At 40.4% G+C, this 17,865-nt stretch overlaps 2 long non-coding RNA genes across 2 annotated transcripts; both read left to right on the forward strand.

The window, feature by feature from the left end:
* The first annotated feature begins 6,159 nt into the window (after nucleotides 1–6,159).
* LOC311124207 lies at nucleotides 6,160–14,967 on the forward strand. Its single transcript, XR_014612729.1, has 3 exons — nucleotides 6,160–6,261; nucleotides 7,068–7,346; nucleotides 14,872–14,967. It is a non-coding gene; the product is annotated as an uncharacterized lncRNA (long non-coding RNA).
* Nucleotides 14,968–16,771: 1,804 nt separating this feature from the next.
* Nucleotides 16,772–17,592, forward strand: LOC311124208. The gene is made up of 3 exons (XR_014612730.1): nucleotides 16,772–16,908; nucleotides 17,218–17,302; nucleotides 17,432–17,592. It is a non-coding gene; the product is annotated as an uncharacterized lncRNA (long non-coding RNA).
* The last annotated feature ends 273 nt before the right edge of the window (nucleotides 17,593–17,865 follow it).

The raw sequence follows: 17,865 nt of genomic DNA on the forward strand, positions 1-17,865 counted from the left end.
TGGTCTGTCCTCCGACAAATCAACTGTACATTTCGGTGTTCCTCAAGGTTCCGTTTTAGGACCACTATTGTTTTCACTATATATTTTACCTCTTGGGGATGTTATTCGAAAACATAATGTTAACTTTCACTGCTATGCGGATGACACACAGCTGTACATTTCAATGAAGCATGGTGAAGCCCCAAAATTGCCCTCGCTAGAAGCCTGTGTTTCAGACATAAGGAAGTGGATGGCTGAAAACTTTTTACTTTTAAACTCGGACAAAACAGAGATGCTTGTTCTAGGTCCCAAGAAACAAAGAGATCTTCTGTTAAATCTGACAATTCATCTTGATGGTTGTAAAGTCGTCTCAAATAAAACTGTGAAGGACCTAGGCGTTACTCTTGACCCTGATCTCTCTTTTGACGAACATATCAAGACTGTTTCAAGGACAGCTTTTTTCCATCTACGTAACATTGCAAAAATCAGAAATTTTCTGTCCAAAAATGATGCAGAAAAATTAATCCATGCATTTGTTACTTCTAGATTAGACTACTGCAATGCTCTATTTTCCGGCTACCCGGATAAAGCACTAAATAAACTTCAGTTAGTGCTAAATACGGCTGCTAGAATCCTGACTAGAACCAAGAAATTTGATCATATTACTCCAGTGCTAGCTTCCCTACACTGGCTTCCTGTTAAGGCAAGGGCTGATTTCAAGGTTTTACTGTTAACCTATAAAGCGTTACATGGGCTTGCTCCTACCTATCTTTCCGAGTTGGTCCTGCCGTACATACCAATACGTACGCTACGGTCACAAGACGCAGGCCTCCTAATTGTCCCTAGAATTTCTAAGCAAACAGCGGGAGGCAGGGCTTTCTCCTATAGATCTCCATTTTTATGGAACAGTCTGCCTACCCATGTGAGAGACGCAGACTCGGTCTCAACCTTTAAGTCTTTACTGAAGACTTATCTCTTCAGTAGGTCATATGATTGAGTGTAGTCTGGCCCAGGAGTGTGAAGGTGAACGGAAAGGCTGGAGCAACGAACAGCCCTTGCTGTCTCTGCCAGGCCGGTTCCCCTCTCCACTGGGGTTCTCTGCCTCTAACCCTGTTGCAGGGGCTGAGTCACTGGCCTGCTGGTGCTCTTTCATGCCGTCCCTGGGAGGGGTGCGTCACTTGAGTGGGTTGAGTTACTGACGTGATCTTCCTGTCTGGGTTGGCGCCCCCCCCCCCCCTTGGTTTGTGCTGTGGTGGAGACCTCTGTGGGCTATACTCGGCCTTGTCTCAGGATTGTAAGTTGGTGGTTGGGGATATCCCTCTAGTGGTGCGGGGGCTGTGCTTTGGCGGAGTGGGTGGGGTTATATCCTTCCTGTTTGGCCCTGTCCGGGGGTTTCTTCGGATGGGGCCACAGTGTCTCCGGACCGCTCCTGTCTCAGCCTCCAGTATTTATGCTGCAGTAGTTTATGTGTCGGGGGGCTGGGGTTAGTTGGTTATACCTGGAGTACTTCTCCTGTCTTATCCAGTGTCCTGTGTGAATTTAAGTATGCTCTCTCTAATTCTCTCGTTCTCTCTTTCTCTCTGAGAACCTGAGCCCTAGGACCATACGTCAGGACTACCGGGCATGATGACACCCTGCTGCCCCCAGTCCGCCTGGCCTTGCTGCTATTCCAGTTTCAACTGTTCTGCCTGCGGCTACGAAACCCCTACCTGTCCCAGACCTGCTGTTTTCAACTCTAAATGATCGGCTATGAAAAGCCAACTGAGAGACCTGAGCCCTAGGACCATACGTCGGGACTACCGGCCGTGGTGACTCCTTGCTATCCCCAGTCCGCCTGGCCTTGCTGCTATTCCAGTTTAAACTGTTCTGCCTGCGGTTATGGAACCCCTACCTGTCCCAGACCTGCTGTTTTAAACTCTAATGATCGGCTATGAAAAGCCAACTGAGATTTATTCCTGATTATTATTTGACCATGCTTGTCACTTATGAACATTTTTGAACATCTTGGCATGGTTCTGTTATAATCTCCACCCGGCACAGCCAGAAGAGGACTGGCCACCCCTCATAGCCTGGTTCCTCTCTAGGTTTCTTCCTAGGTTTTGCCTTTCTAGGGAGTTTTTCCTAGCCACCGTGCTTCTACACCTGCATTACTAGCTGTTTGGGGTTTTAGGCTGGGTTTCTGTACATCACTTCGAGATATTAGCTGATGTAAGAAGGGCTATATAAAATAAAATTGATTGATTGATTGATTGATGGAAGACTCCTAGTAGAGATACAGATGGTGTCAGTAACTCATTAGGACAGCTGATTGACCTGATGGAAGACTCCTAGTAGAGATACAGATGGTGTCAGTAACTCATTAGGACAGCTGATTGACCTGATGGAAGACTCCTAGTAGAGATACAGATGGTGTCAGTAACTCATTAGGACAGCTGATTGACCTGATGGAAGACTCCTAGTAGAGATACAGATGGTGTCAGTAACTCATTGGGACAGCTGTTGACCTAATGGAAGACTCCTAGTAGAGATACAGATGGTGTCAGTAACTCATTAGGACAGCTGATTGACCTGATGGAAGACTCCTAGTAGAGATACAGATGGTGTCAGTAACTCATTGGGACAGCTGATTGACCTGATGGAAGACTCCTAGTAGAGATACAGATGGTGTCAGTAACTCATTGGGACAGCTGATTGACCTGATGGAAGACTCCTAGTAGAGATACAGATGGTGTCAGTAACTCATTAGGATAGCTGATTGACCTGATGGAAGACTCCTAGTAGAGATACAGATGGTGTCAGTAACTCATTAGGACAGCTGATTGACCTGATGGAAGACTCCTAGTAGAGATACAGATGGTGTCAGTAACTCATTAGGACAGCTGATTGACCTGATGGAAGACTCCTAGTAGAGATACAGATGGTGTCAGTAACTCATTGGGACAGCTGATTGACCTGATGGAAGACTCCTAGTAGAGATACAGATGGTGTCAGTAACTCATTAGGACAGCTGATTGACCTGATGGAAGACTCCTAGCAGAGATACAGATGGTGTCAGTAACTCATTGGGACAGCTGATTGACCTGATGGAAGACTCCTAGCAGAGATACAGATGGTGTCAGTAACTCATTGGGACAGCTGATTGACCTGATGGAAGACTCATAGCAGAGATACAGATGGTGTCAGTAACTCATTGGGACAGCTGATTGACCTGATGGAAGACTCCTAGTAGAGATACAGATGGTGTCAGTAACTCATTAGGACAGCTGATTGACCTGATGGAAGACTCCTAGTAGAGATACAGATGGTGTCAGTAACTCATTAGGACAGCTGATTGACCTGATGGAAGACTCCTGGTAGAGATACAGATGGTGTCAGTAACTCATTAGGACAGCTGATTGACCTGATGGAAGACTCCTAGTAGAGATACAGATGGTGTCAGTAACTCATTAGGACAGCTGATTGACCTGATGGAAGACTCCTAGTAGAGATACAGATGGTGTCAGTAACTCATTAGGACAGCTGATTGACCTGATGGAAGATTCCTAGTAGAGATACAGATGGTGTCAGTAACTCATTGGGACAGCTAATTGACCTGATGGAAGACTCCTAGTAGAGATACAGTTTTCTACCGTTTCTTTTGGATTTAATTCGCCTGTTGCTACTTGTCATTTTGTACTTTAGGATTTGACCTTTTTGCCGTTCATATCACTTGGAACCTGTTTAACCTCATCTGGATTAAAATGCTTTATTTTACCAACCTGGAATCTGTGACAAACAATGGACAATTAACTAGTGAGTAATTAATACATTTAAACTGCAACAGCAACTCTCCTTTTATCTGTGGAAATATTGTAAGGAACCATACCTGTATTTAGGTGTTTATTGAAGTGGCCTTTAGTATCTGGGAGTTTAGCCACTTGTTTACCTCAAGTAAAGTTGATATGTCGATCATTCATTAATTTATTTACTTTATTTCTGTTGCTTGAAGAGAATATTATGACATTTGTGAAGAACGAGCTGAAGATGTTCAAGATGATTCTTAGTCCAGAACTCCCACAAGGCTTTGAGAGTCAGAAGCAGGATAAGGAAGTGGTGGATGCTGAAGATGAGAAGCAGGAGAGCAGTGCCAGAGACGGGGCTATGAAGATCACACTGCACGTCCTGAGGAAAATGAACCAGAAGGAGCTTGCTGACACATTGGAGAAAAGTAAGAGCTGTCTGCCTCATGTTGAATGTTGTTTTATAACAAACATTTAAAAGCTGTAGCTAAAGTACAGCTAAAGCAGCTGTGTAACTTAATGATATTGTTGCAGCATTAACACAATAGTGAGAGAAAAAAGTTGATACTTCACAGGCTCTAGAGATGTTATAGTTGTACTTATTAACACATACGTCATATATTCTGCATTATTAAGGTGTCTAGTCTTTCATTTGATTTCTCAGAATGGTCACAACAGGGCCGGATATATTTTAATATACACTCCCGTTCAAAAGTTGGGGTCACTTAGCAAATTTTTTGTCCATTAAAATAACATCAAATTGATCAGAAATACAGTGTAAACATTGTTAATGTTGTAAATGTCTATTGTAGCTGGAAACGGCTGATTTTTAATGGAATATCTACATAGGCGTACAGAGGCCCATTATCATCAACCATCAGTCCTGTGTTCCAATGGCACATTGTGTTTGCTAATCCAAGTTTGTCATTTTAAAAGGCTAATTGATCATTAGAAAACCCTTTTGCAATTATGTTAGCACAGCTGAAAACTGTTGTGCTGATTAAAGAAGCAATAAAAACTGGCCTTCTTGAGACTAGTTGAGGATCTGGAGCATCAGCAATTGTGGGTTCGATTACAGGCTCACAATGGCCAGAAACAAATAACTTTCTTCTGAAACTCGTCAGTCTATTCTTGTTCTGAGAAATGAAGGCTATTCCATGTGAGAAATTGCCAAGAAACTGAAGATCTCGTACAACGCTGTGTACTCCCTTCACAGAACAGCACAAACTGGCTCTAACCAGAATAGAAAGAGGAGTGGGAGGCCCCGGTGCACAACTGAGCAAGAGGACAAATACATTAGAGTGTCTAGTTTGAAAAACAGGCGCCTCACAGGTCCTCAACTGGCAGCTTCATTAAATAATACCCACGTTTCTCAACGTCAACAGTGAAGCGGCGACTCCGGGATGCTGACCTTCTAGGCAGAGTTTCAAAGAAGATCCGACTGCCTATCTTAATATTTTCTTTTTATCGGCCAGTCTGAGATATGGATTTTTCTTTGCAACTCTGCCTAGAAGGTCAGCATCCCGGAGTCGCCTCCTGTTTTGCGGGTACTATTTAATGAAGCTGCCAGTTGAGGACCTGTGAGGCGCCTGTTTCTCAAACTAGACACTCTAATGTATTTGTCCTCTTGCTCAGTTGCCCACTCCTCTTCTGGTTAGAGGCAGTTTGCGCTGTTCTAGAGAGAGAGAGAGAGAGAGAGAGAGAGAGAGAGAGAGAGAGAGAGAGAGAGAGAGAGAGAGAGATCCTACCAGGGATTATTTATGTATGATGTTGGTAGAATGTATAAATTGGGATAGTAGTAAGAGGCCGGTGGGTAAATGACTAAGATTCAAGCCTCCTGTCAATTAGGGAGCTTTGTTTCTTTATTGTGTGTTTAGTTGTACCTTTACCTTCCTGTAGTTGACCATTTGGTAGGATTCTGTATGGAGGAATGGTCTAAGATCACTCCAACTCAGAAAACATTTTACAAAAAGCCTCAGTGCCGTTACCCTTACAAGGGAGGTATTGAAAGGGGGTGTCAATTTTGACCCCTACCTTTTTGAGAAAAAAAGTATTACTTGTTAAACAAAATCTATTTCTCTGAGCAATTGTATTAGTATAAAATCATTTAATTTCCCTTTTTATTTAGCATTCAATATAGCTCAGTATTTTTTTATTTTATTTTATACAGTCATTTTTGCTGATCTTTATGAAGGGAGTCAATCATTTGGGACCCTATTGTATACTTCAAAGTTAGAGATATGTTGAAACTGGATCCGTCAAAATGATTCAACATTTTATAGTATGCCATGGCCTTTACTGGCCAAAGGTTAAACTACTGTTATGTTTATGCTATACTATGGTGTTGAGTCTCTGGACTTTGACCAGATATTATTGCATCCAAAGATCAAATGTACCTAGAACACAGATACAGAGCCAATTGTCATCAGGAAGGTGCTCTCTCAGCACAACGGAAAATATCTCAATGACTTGACATGTTCTGGTTGTGAATACAGGCTACAAGGTAAGACTCTTCCAAGGGATTATTGTAAAGTGTGTAGGGAAATTAAATATATGGTGTTATTATAGTATAGAGAATGACAGTAAAACACTCAGATCTAACAGTCCATTTCACCTGGGACAGGTACGTGTCAGTTCAATCATACAAAATGGTGCTAACTGGGCGTAGGCAAGTCAAATTCTAAAACATATTGTTAATATCTCGTATTATAGGATTCGTATATTCGATTCGTTATATTTTATAATTTGTAAAAATGTTATGTATCATAGTTCTGAATCATCTTTCAGAATATCAGAACATTTGTTGTTTTCAAAATTACAATGAGCTCCTGCTTCCTGTGTAATTTGGTATGAAACCTGAACGTACTTTTCTTAACATTGATATTATGAATTAAATTCAATAATATCATAATAATATCAGACCTGTTGAACAAAGCAACACACTAGAATGAGTGGAATTATTACAAGAGAAAGTGAGACATTATTATCATTTTTATTTTATTTTATTTTAGTTTTAGTTTTAGATCAGCTTTAATATTTCATATTGTAACTTCCATCAATCCCCCATTATTATTATTATTATTATTATTATTACTATTATTATTATTAGTTCCACTACATGGAGAAAAGGTGAAAAATATCAGTCATGACTACATGTTGATGTGATTGCATTAAATCTCCTGAACGTTTGGACGTATCTGTTAGTAAATATTTTATTTCTAAGAGATAATGAATAAAATAGAACAATTGACCTTCAAGAATTAGTTGTCACTGTGTTCACCACAACCAACATGCTGCATCTCTGTTTAGGGGTCAGTGGTCTAAAATGAGTCTCTCTGGGGAGAGAGAGGAGGGGGTCCCTGCCTCTAAAATGAGTCTCTCTGGGGAGAGAGAGGAGGGGGTCCCTGCCTCTAAAATGAATCTCTCTGGGGAGAGAGAGGAGGGGGGCCCTGCCTCTAAAATGAGTCTCTCTGGGGAGAGAGAGGAGGGGGTCCCTGCCTCTAAAATGAGTCTGTCTGGGGAGAGAGAGGAGGGGGTCCCTCGCTCTAAAATGAATCTCTCTTGGGAACATGACACCAAAGCTAAGAGGTGAGATGACAATGTTGTTTAAGAATTTATAAGGAGTTTATTTCTAAAACGTTTTATCTATATTTTCATGTTTGTTCTTTTCCATCAGAAATGATTGCTTATGGGTACCTTCATGTGTCTGTCAGATATTGTTGTTCTGAGATTTTAATTAATAGATTTTTGTGTATGAATTTTTGTTTTGCAAAACACTATATAGCCGGAATGAAATGTTTGTATCCTGTATATTTGACTGTGATATGTGGTTGTCTCACCAGCACACACACACACACACACACACACACACACACACACACACACAAACAAACATCTTTACCAGCATACACACACATCTTTACCAGCATACACACACACATCTATAGAAGTTTTGCATGACACAATCATTGTCTAATGATTGTGTCATGTCTAATATGTTGTCATGCATAACCTTATTGTTTTTACTAATTCTGATCGTTGTTACAAGCGAAATTTTGACAATACTACCGTCAAATCAACACACTCTTCACTCCTGTTTAAACCTGCTTTATATATGAAACCACGAAAAGTTATATATAGAAACCTTTTATAGGGTTCTTTGATCAGAACTCTAGAGGTTCTTCTTCCCTGAACCAAAATGGTTCCATATAGAACCCTGCATGGTGCTATTTATGAATTATGGCTACTACTATTAAATAGGAATATTTTTTGCTAAGAATATATAGGACAATATAGGACAATAGGAATGGTTTAAAAACCCCAATATTCATTTAAAATTATCCTTAGAAATAGCAGTGCTGGGGATTTGGAAATTTTATTGATCTTTAATTTAGTCTGTGGATACAATGTGACTAGAAAGGTTAAAAATGCATGTAAGACATCCCAGCACAGTTGAAAAAAATATGGCAGGTGGAAATCAAAAGAGGATGTTCTACGGAGATAGGTGGGCGGGGCTGAGAGTAGCAGAGGGGTGGGATTAAAAAAGATCATGATCGGTAATAGTCATTACTGTAAACACTATAGATGTCTGAGTACTATCTATTAAAAATGTAATGTGTATAAGTAATTATTATTATTATTATTATTATTATTATTATTATTATTATTATTATTATAAAAAAGTAATTACTGTGTATAAAAGTATTGTATGGGGGGTAGAATTGATCTTGGTTAAATGCAAACACACTGGTGGCCAGGGAGGCATCTCTTTGTTCGAACGATGGCCCACGTCAACTCTGGCTGACTTCTTTACAATACAATACATTACAATACAATACAACTTTGTCCATTAGTTCCAGCAAACAACAAAAACATGTATTCTGCTCCGTTCTTAACCCCCCAACCAGCAGACCTCACACATACAGTTGAGACCAGCACAGGTTGTGGTCTCAGCTGGTAGAGCACGGCGTTTGTAACGCCAAGGTAGTGGGTTCGTTCCCCGGGACCACCCATACACAAAAATGTATGCACGCATGACTGTAAGTCGCTTTGGATAAAAGCATCTGCTAAATGGCATATTATTATTATTATTAGGTTCAAGCTGCAGTTCAGCGCCCCTGGATGGAGAGCATGTTGTGGGGTTAAGGGCCTTGCTCAAAGGCCCAACGAAAGGTGAATGTTTTGAGGACGTGAACACAACAGCCCTCCAGTGATCAGATCAATTCCGCCCATTCTTTCCAGCGCCTGGCCCGGGATTCAAACTGGACACTTTTCGGCTACAGGTCCAACGCCTGCCACAGCTCCAACTAATTTGCCGCTGGGCAGAAACCTGATTTAATATTCAGAAATAAGCATGAGTTAATCTGCCAAAATGAAGACAAAATGTTACGCAGACATCATTATTATGATAACATACATGCAGTTGTCATCAGCAGCAGCCACAAGAGAGAGCATCTGATAGTTCTGGGTAACTGCCAGACTGAGCCAAACATAGATAGTGTGTTAAAAGACATGTAATGATTAACTATGCTATTGAATCACCAAGACTTATTATACATCATTATTATACAGAAATCATTGTCAAAAGCTGAAGAGAAACTGTTCCATGTAGGTCTATATTATTATGGATTGATCATATAGAAATATAGAAACATTATTTAAACTACTCCAAAGCAATTACATGTCGCACAGGAACCACTGACACGCTGCATTATTCTATAGTATTATCAAGACACCTGCTGTTAACTCTTAATTGGTTAGGACAGCTCATGAGGTGTCCTAAATATCTGCCGACTAGGTGGGACTAGAGGCTTCATGCATAGCTTTAATTTATACCCATAAGTGTAAAATGTCTTTATTCTCAGCACTTATACGACCAATGTTCTACTCTGAGACACTTTGTGGATATGGGCCCAGATCTCAAAATATTGTTATAAAAAAACGTTGAATGTTTGTTTTACATATAAAAATAAATAAATGAATATTACTAATGTAAGCCAGTGTAAAGACTGGGTTATGTATGCACTCACTAACTGTAAGTCGCTCTGGATAAGAGCGTCTGCTAAGTGATTAAAATGTAAATGTATTGTATTGCTCTGCTCATGTCCGCGTTCTGGAACTGTCCACGTCCACGTACGGTGTGGCGCCAAGCATATTGTCCAGTTACGCGCAGAGTGGTCTGAGGTGATGTTGGGGAACAACGACGGAGTTCGTTACAGTGTTGAGACGCCGACGTTTATTGTTCAATTAGCTTTTTTGCGTAATGGTCAGTGACAGTATGAGTGTAGCCAGATCCTTTTCACTCGCTATCCTTGTTTCATCTTGTGGTTCACCGGATTCGTCATCATCCTCGAGGGACAGACGAACGACCTGCTAGCTAGCCAAGCTAGTCGGTACAGCTAGCTAAGCTAGCTACTCTTTACCAGCAGCATCCTAGTTATCCTAGCTACCACTACATCATCACCGGCTGCCTGCTTTTCTTGTGGACCGATGGAGCTCCCGGGTTGTTTCTTCCACCTGTTAAATACCATGGAGGGCTTCTCCCTCTCTCGTTGACGGATGCTGGCTACCTACCATCCCTCTGTCCGGTTCTCCTCTCTTCACTAGATGGACGGTAACTTTAGTGTTTAACCCCTCTGTGTCCAAGGACTGAACTTTTTGAATATTATTTTCGGGGCGCCTCAAGTTACATTTTTTACAAAGTTTATTTCTGATAAAATTAGTTCATTGCATCCGCCATGGAACCCAGTTTCATAATATTACCTTCTGTCCCTGGTTATGAAGTAATCGCGAAAAAACAGGCCTTATGTTTGGGCATTTTTCACCCTACCAGCTCCTATTAGTTCTACTGTAGGTTTACCTCAGGTAACTTATTATTAACAAGGTTATGGTTACTTGGTGAGCACTAACCCTGTAGGTTTACCTCAGGTAACTTATTATTAACAAGGTTATGGTTACTTGGTGAGCGTTAACCCTGTAGGTTTACCTCAGGTAACTTATTATTAACAAGGTTATGGTTACTTGGTGAGCGTTAACCCTGTAGGTTTACCTCAGGTAACTTATTATTAACAAGGTTACGGTTACTTGGTGAGCGCGCTCAATGTTAACCTGAGTACATGTTGTGGTGAGCCACAGTCTAAGAGGTGTTGTCTGGCGCAAAGCCATCAAACGTTAAACATTTTCTGGTCATGGTTAAACATATTTGTTTTAAGAAAAAAGTGTACAATCTAAACAAAACGCATGTCCCTGTCCTCTTTTTCAAGATGTGGCAGATTTAAACAGCCAGAATACATTTTTTTATTAAGAAATAATTTTTCTGATGACTTGTTGTTTCTATATGGCTGCTGGGTAATTTGATATGCATCGAAATCTTCATTCATAGGCATCAAATTGAGCGAATGCTGCGCAGGTTCACTGAGTTGCAAACCAAATGGGTATAATGGGGTGATTGTTGTCTAATCGGGTGGTCTAGCTAATGGATTTGTAGATCTGACACAGTTGCTACCTCAGATTATGAGCCTAGCAAGTGTCATATAGCTCAGTTGGTACAGCATGGCTCTTGCAACGCCAGGGTTGTGGGTTCGTTTCCCACGGGGGGCCAGTATGAAAATGTATGCACTCACTAACTGTAAGTCCATTTTGTATACATCTGGCCCTTCATTGGACACTGTGTTAACAAACCTCCAAACGAGCTTCAATGCCATACAACAATCCTTCAGTAGCCTCCAACTGCTCTTAAACACTAGTAAAACTAAATGCATGCTTTTCAATCGAACGCTGCTGGCACCCGCCCACCCGACTAGAATCACCACTCTCGACGGGTCTGACCTAGACTATGTGGACAACTACAAATACCTAGGTGTCTGGTTAGACTGTAAACTCAACTTCCAGACTCACATAAAGAATCTCCAATCCAAAGTTAAATCTAGAATCGGCTTCCTATTTCGCAATAAAGCCTCCTTCACTCATGCTGCCAAACATGCCCTCGTAAAACTGACTATCCTACCGATCCTTGACTTCGGCGATGTCATTTACAAAATAGCCTCCAACACTCTACTCAGCAAATTGGATGTAGTCTATCACAGTGCCATCCGTTTTGTCTCCAAAGCCCCATACACTACCCACCACTGTGACCTGTAGGCTCTTGTTGGCTGGTCCTCACTACATGTTCGTCGTCAAACCCACTGGCTCCAGGCCATCTATAAATCACTGCTAGGCAAATCCCCGCCTTATCTTAGCTCATTGGTCACCATAGCAGCACCCACCCGTAGTCTGCGCTCCAGCAGGTATATCTCACTGGTCATTCCCAAAGCCAACACCTCCTTTGGCCGCCATTCCTTCCAGTTCTCTGCTGCCAATGACTGGAACGAATTGCAAAAATCTCTGAAGCTGGAGACTCTTATCTCCCTCAATAACTTTAAGCATCAGTTGTCAGAGCACCTTACCGATCACTGCACCTGTACACAGCCCATCTGAAATTAGCCCACCCAACTACCTCATCCCTATATTGTTATTTATTTTGCTCTTTTGCACCCCAGTATCTCTATTTGCACATAATATCTTGCACATCTAGCATTCCAGTGTTAATACTATTGTAATTATTCTGCACTATAGCCTATTTATTGACTTACCTCCATAACTTGCTACATTTGCACACACTGTATATATATTTTCTGTTGTATTTCTGACTTTATGTTTTTTACCCCATATGTAACTCTGTGTTGTTTTTATTGCACTACTTTGCTTTATCTTGGCCAGGTCGCAGTTGTAAATGAGAACCTGTTCTCAACTGGCTTACCTGGTTAAATAAAGGTGAAATAAAATAAAATAAAAATAAAATAAAAAAGTCGCTCTGGATAAGAGCGTCTGCTAAATATGTAAAATGTAAATGTAAAAAATGTAATGAATGAGTTATGTAGTACCCACAGATGGCCAAAGGGAGGCGCAAGAGTGCCATAAACCCATACAGTTTTTTGCCATATAAACCCTAAACCTAACAATCAATCAAATGTATTGATAAAGCCCTTTTTACACCAGCAGATGTCACAAAGTGCTATACAGAAACTCTTACCCTACTTATAACCTATTTTAGCCGTAACCCCTAATTCTAGGGTAGGGTAGCCTAGAACACTTTTAGAAACTATTTTAGTAATAATATTATCTTGGTAAATACAATTATAGTATTAAATAGTGTTTTGATTATTATTAATTTTTTTTATTATATGTATAATTGCAAGACAGAACACTTGATAAATAAGATACATTTGTTTTATTTTTCAAATGTGGTTTGAATTGGGTGACCTAATAACCTCTGTGTGAAAGTCCAGCAATTGGCGTGGGGCAGGTTTGAGACTGATCTAATACACTTTATTTCTCAGCTGCCTCACCAACGTCTGTACGTGAATTAATAACTTTTAATAGCTAAATATTTCCAATAGATGGCAGCATAAGACCACGAAGCATCAGTTATAGGCTACAAGCAGCAATATGATTGACATAAAATAGCATGCAACCAAATACTATGTGTCCCATGATTTTCTAAAATGGTCACTCATTACTTTAGTTAGCTATATATCTCGTATTAGGCCTGTGTTGCTTTTGGAAGAGCAATTAAATAATGACTATAGCAGATGTTGAACCCGTGGTAAATAATCACTAGTCAGATGCTCCAACCTCAACCCTAATATACATGCATTTTTAAATATCTAATATTGCGATTAAACAACCTCGGAATAGATAAGACAAGAGTGCGTCTTCCAGCCCACCAATAAATTACATCATGCAACCCTCCCGGTTAGCAAATGTACCTCAACATGCCCCTCGCTTGTGCTAGAAGGCAGAGTGCTCGCTGCTGGTTGATGAATCTGACAATGAATGTACCAGGAAAATACGTATTTCTCGACCAGAGGTGACTAAATTAATGTTCAGGCTTATTGATAACATTATAGTAATGAAGTATGATTTCAAAACATGAGTATAAAAACAGGTAATAATAAACATGAATCATCATTATATTATTTCACAGTAATCTGTTAAATGCTTTTTCAGTCGTTCCTCTTGCGTTAGCAGTGTGGAAAGGGACAGTAAAAAGCGTGTGCAGGAGTTTTCCTGTGAGGGGGAGTGGTGGTGTATCCAGGGAGAACTAAACTAACCTTCCGAAATGTCATTCGTGGTCTTACGCTGCCATCTATTGGAATTATTTAGCAACTGCAGTAGTACTGAATAAAGTATATCCTTACTAAAGTAGTAATTAATTAATTAGTTAATTTTACCACTTACAACCATAAAATAACAATTTATAGCATAACAAACAATGAAACTGACATAAACCAAAAGCACCATACATTTAGTTAACTATATATATATATATATATTTATATATATACTTTTTATTTAGATGGGTGACATTATCTACCAAAGTAATACCACTGTAGATAAAGAAGAGCTCTCCAGTAGGTGAACCACAACTTTCAAAGACCATTTTCTCAAAATTGAGGTTACAAGTTTATCATCTTTCAAAGCAGAATTACTTTCCCATTGTTCCTCAACTATAGTGTATGATATACCTTTTTCTAGCTGAGTCTCTACTTTTATCCAATGTCAAAAACACAATTTCAAATGTTGCTACATAAGACCGAATCGAGCCGGTTGGTCACATTTGACTGTGTAAAACCTAGCAGTACTACTTATTTCTCTGAGAGTGAGGCAGATATATATATATTATTACTGTGTAAAACCTAGCAGTACTACTTATTTCTCTGAGAGTGAGGCAGATATACTATTACTGTGTAAAACCTAGCAGTACTACTTATTTCTCTGTGAGTGAGGCAGATGTATAGAAAATTGCACAAAAAAAACATGATTATTTGTCTCTCTGAAATGAAACCATCAAGTGATAGATTTTAAAGAAATACATGTCTGTCATTGAACAATCCCATGCCATGATTAGATAGTGAAAAAACACCAATCTCTTTCATCATTTCTTGAAACAATAACATCTAATTGACCAACATTTCTGAAAATGGATATATAGCGTTATGGAATGAAACTCTTGTTTCCCCATCTGAGCTCAGAGTAGATGAGAGATGTAATGTTTGTCTTTGTTGTGTTGAAGTCCAATCAAGCAGGAGAGACCAGCCTCCCCTGTACCCAGCTGTGTGTCCATGAAGAGTGACCGGTCTATGGGTAAACTTATAAACTTCAGAGAGGGAGACTTTTCTAGTGAACAAAGGTAAGAAGAACTCATGGGTCATGGTCAGTGAGTTAAAAAACATTGTCTCAAGTCATTTCTCCTCTCCCATTTTACCATTTATTTTTGTTGTTTTCATAATCCATAGGCTAATCCTTTTTTCTATTGTCGTGTCGCGTCGGCTGTTGGTGGTTATTGCTGTCAAACAAAGAGTCCGCTTAGGCTGCACCTTGATTATAAGTTTTTATTCATATCACAAGTTTACAGCATAAGTTTACAGACCCGCGGTGTCTGGAGAAGCACCGTCCCAAAATAATCTGAATGCTTCTGACCCCCTCTTTGTCTAGCTCATACTTATAAACAAAGCCAAAATATGGGTTGCTCCCTCTTTCGTCCAATCACCTATCCCCCCTGGGGCGTCACCCTACAACTGCTACATTTGAACTAAGATAAACATCTTTTCTTTGTCCCTCTAGAATAGTCATAATCTTCATACACGACACTATTTTCATAGTCCTGAAACAATATTATACTAACACAACATTCCTTCCCTGTGTGTGTGTGTGTGTGTGTGTGTGTGTGTGTGTGTCAGTGTGTGTGTGTGTGTGTGTGCACTCCCTGGATGAGGAGATGTAATCTCTATCCTGATTGCCTAGTCACTTTTACCCCTACCTACATGTAAATATTACCTCAACTACCTGGTACCCTGCACATTGACTCAGTACTGGTACTCCTTGTATATAGTCTGGATATTACCTCAACTACCTGGTACCCCTGCACATTGACTCAGTACTGGTACTCCTTGTATATAGTCTAGTTATTACCTCAACTACCTGGTACCACTGGACATTGACTCAGTACTGGTACTCCTTGTATATAGTCTAGTTATTACCTCAACTACCTGGTACCCCTGGACATTGACTCAGTACTGGTACTCCTTGTATATAGTCTAGTTATTACCTCAACTACCTGGTACCACTGGACATTGACTCAGTACTGGTACTCCTTGTATATAGTCTAGTTATTACCTCAACTACCTGGTACCACTGGACATTGACTCAGTACTGGTACTCCTTGTATATAGTCTAGTTATTACCTCAACTACCTGGTACCCCTGGACATTGACTCAGTACTGGTACTCCTTGTATATAGTCTAGTTATTACCTCAACTACCTGGTACCACTGGACATTGACTCAGTACTGGTACTCCTTGTATATAGTCTAGTTATTACCTCAACTACCTGGTACCCTGCACATTGACTCAGTACTGGTACTCCTTGTATATAGTCTAGTTATTACCTCAACTACCTGGTACCCCTGGACATTGACTCAGTACTGGTACTCCTTGTATATAGTCTAGTTATTACCTCAACTACCTGGTACCCCTGCACATTGACTCAGTACTGGTACTCCTTGTATATAGTCTAGTTATTACCTCAACTACCTGGTACCCCTGGACATTGACTCAGTACTGGTACTCCTTGTATATAGTCTAGTTATTACCTCAACTACCTGGTACCACTGGACATTGACTCAGTACTGGTACTCCTTGTATATAGTCTAGTTATTACCTCAACTACCTGGTACCCTGCACATTGACTCAGTACTGGTACTCCTTGTATATAGTCTAGTTATTACCTCAACTACCTGGTACCCCTGGACATTGACTCAGTACTGGTACTCCTTGTATATAGTCTAGTTATTACCTCAACTACCTGGTACCCCTGCACATTGACTCAGTACTGGTACTCCTTGTATATAGTCTAGTTATTACCTCAACTACCTGGTACCCCTGGACATTGACTCAGTACTGGTACTCCTTGTATATAGTCTAGTTATTACCTCAACTACCTGGTACCCTGCACATTGACTCAGTACTGGTACTCCTTATAGCCTGAAGAGTGACAAGTCTATGCATCAACCTGAACAGTTTAGAGAGGGAGACTTTTCTACTGAACAAAGGTAAGAAGAACTCATGGGTCATGGTCAGTGAGTTAAACAACACTGTCTCTAGTCATTTCTCCTCTCCCATTTTACCATTTATTTTTGTTGTTTTCATAATCCATAGGCTAATCCTTTCTTCCATTTTCATAGTCCTAAAACAATATTAAACTAACACTACATTCCCTCCCTGTGTGTGTGTGTGTGTGTGTGTGTGTGTGTGTGTGTGTGTGTGTGTGTGTGTGTGTGTGTGTGTGTGTGTGTGTGTGTGTGTGTGTGTGTGTGTGCACCCCCTGGATGAGGAGATGTAATCTCATGTTTTGTCCACAGAAACCAACAGGAGAGATCAGAGTCAGAGATTCACAGTGGTCAGTCTTCCCAGAGTCATCAAACAGACCTGGCCTCCATATTCAGTGTATGTGGTCCTGTTATGTACATTTGTTTTTGTTTACCTCAAGTAAAGTTGATCTGTCAATCATTCATTAATATGTTAATGAGAAAGCATTTAGTCTCTTGCTTAACTTATTTACTTGATTTATTTCAGTTGCTTGAAGAGAATATTATGACATTTGTGAAGAACGAGCTGAAGATGTTCAAGAGGATTCTTAGTCCAGAACTCCCAGAAGGCTTTGAGAGTCAGAAGCAGGATAAGGAAGTGGTGGATGCTGAAGATGAGAAGCAGGAGAGCAGTGCCAGAGAGGGGGCTCTGAAGATCACACTGCACGTCCTGAGGAAAATGAACCAGAAGGAGCTTGCTGACACACTGGAGAAAAGTAAGAGCTGTCTGCCTCATGTTGAATGCTGTTTTAGAACATTTAAAAGCTGTAGCTAAAGTACAGCTAAAGTAGCTGTGTAACTCAATGATATTGTAGCAGCCTTAACACAACACCTAGTGACCTCATCAAGTAGCAGCAGGGATGTGTTGTGTTGAGAGAGAGAGAGAGAGAGAGAGAGAGAGAGAGAGAGAGAGAGAGAGAG

This window comes from Coregonus lavaretus, assembly GCF_964263955.1.
Source record: "Coregonus lavaretus genome assembly, contig: HAP1_SCAFFOLD_4052, whole genome shotgun sequence".
Lineage (NCBI taxonomy): Eukaryota > Metazoa > Chordata > Actinopteri > Salmoniformes > Salmonidae > Coregonus > Coregonus lavaretus.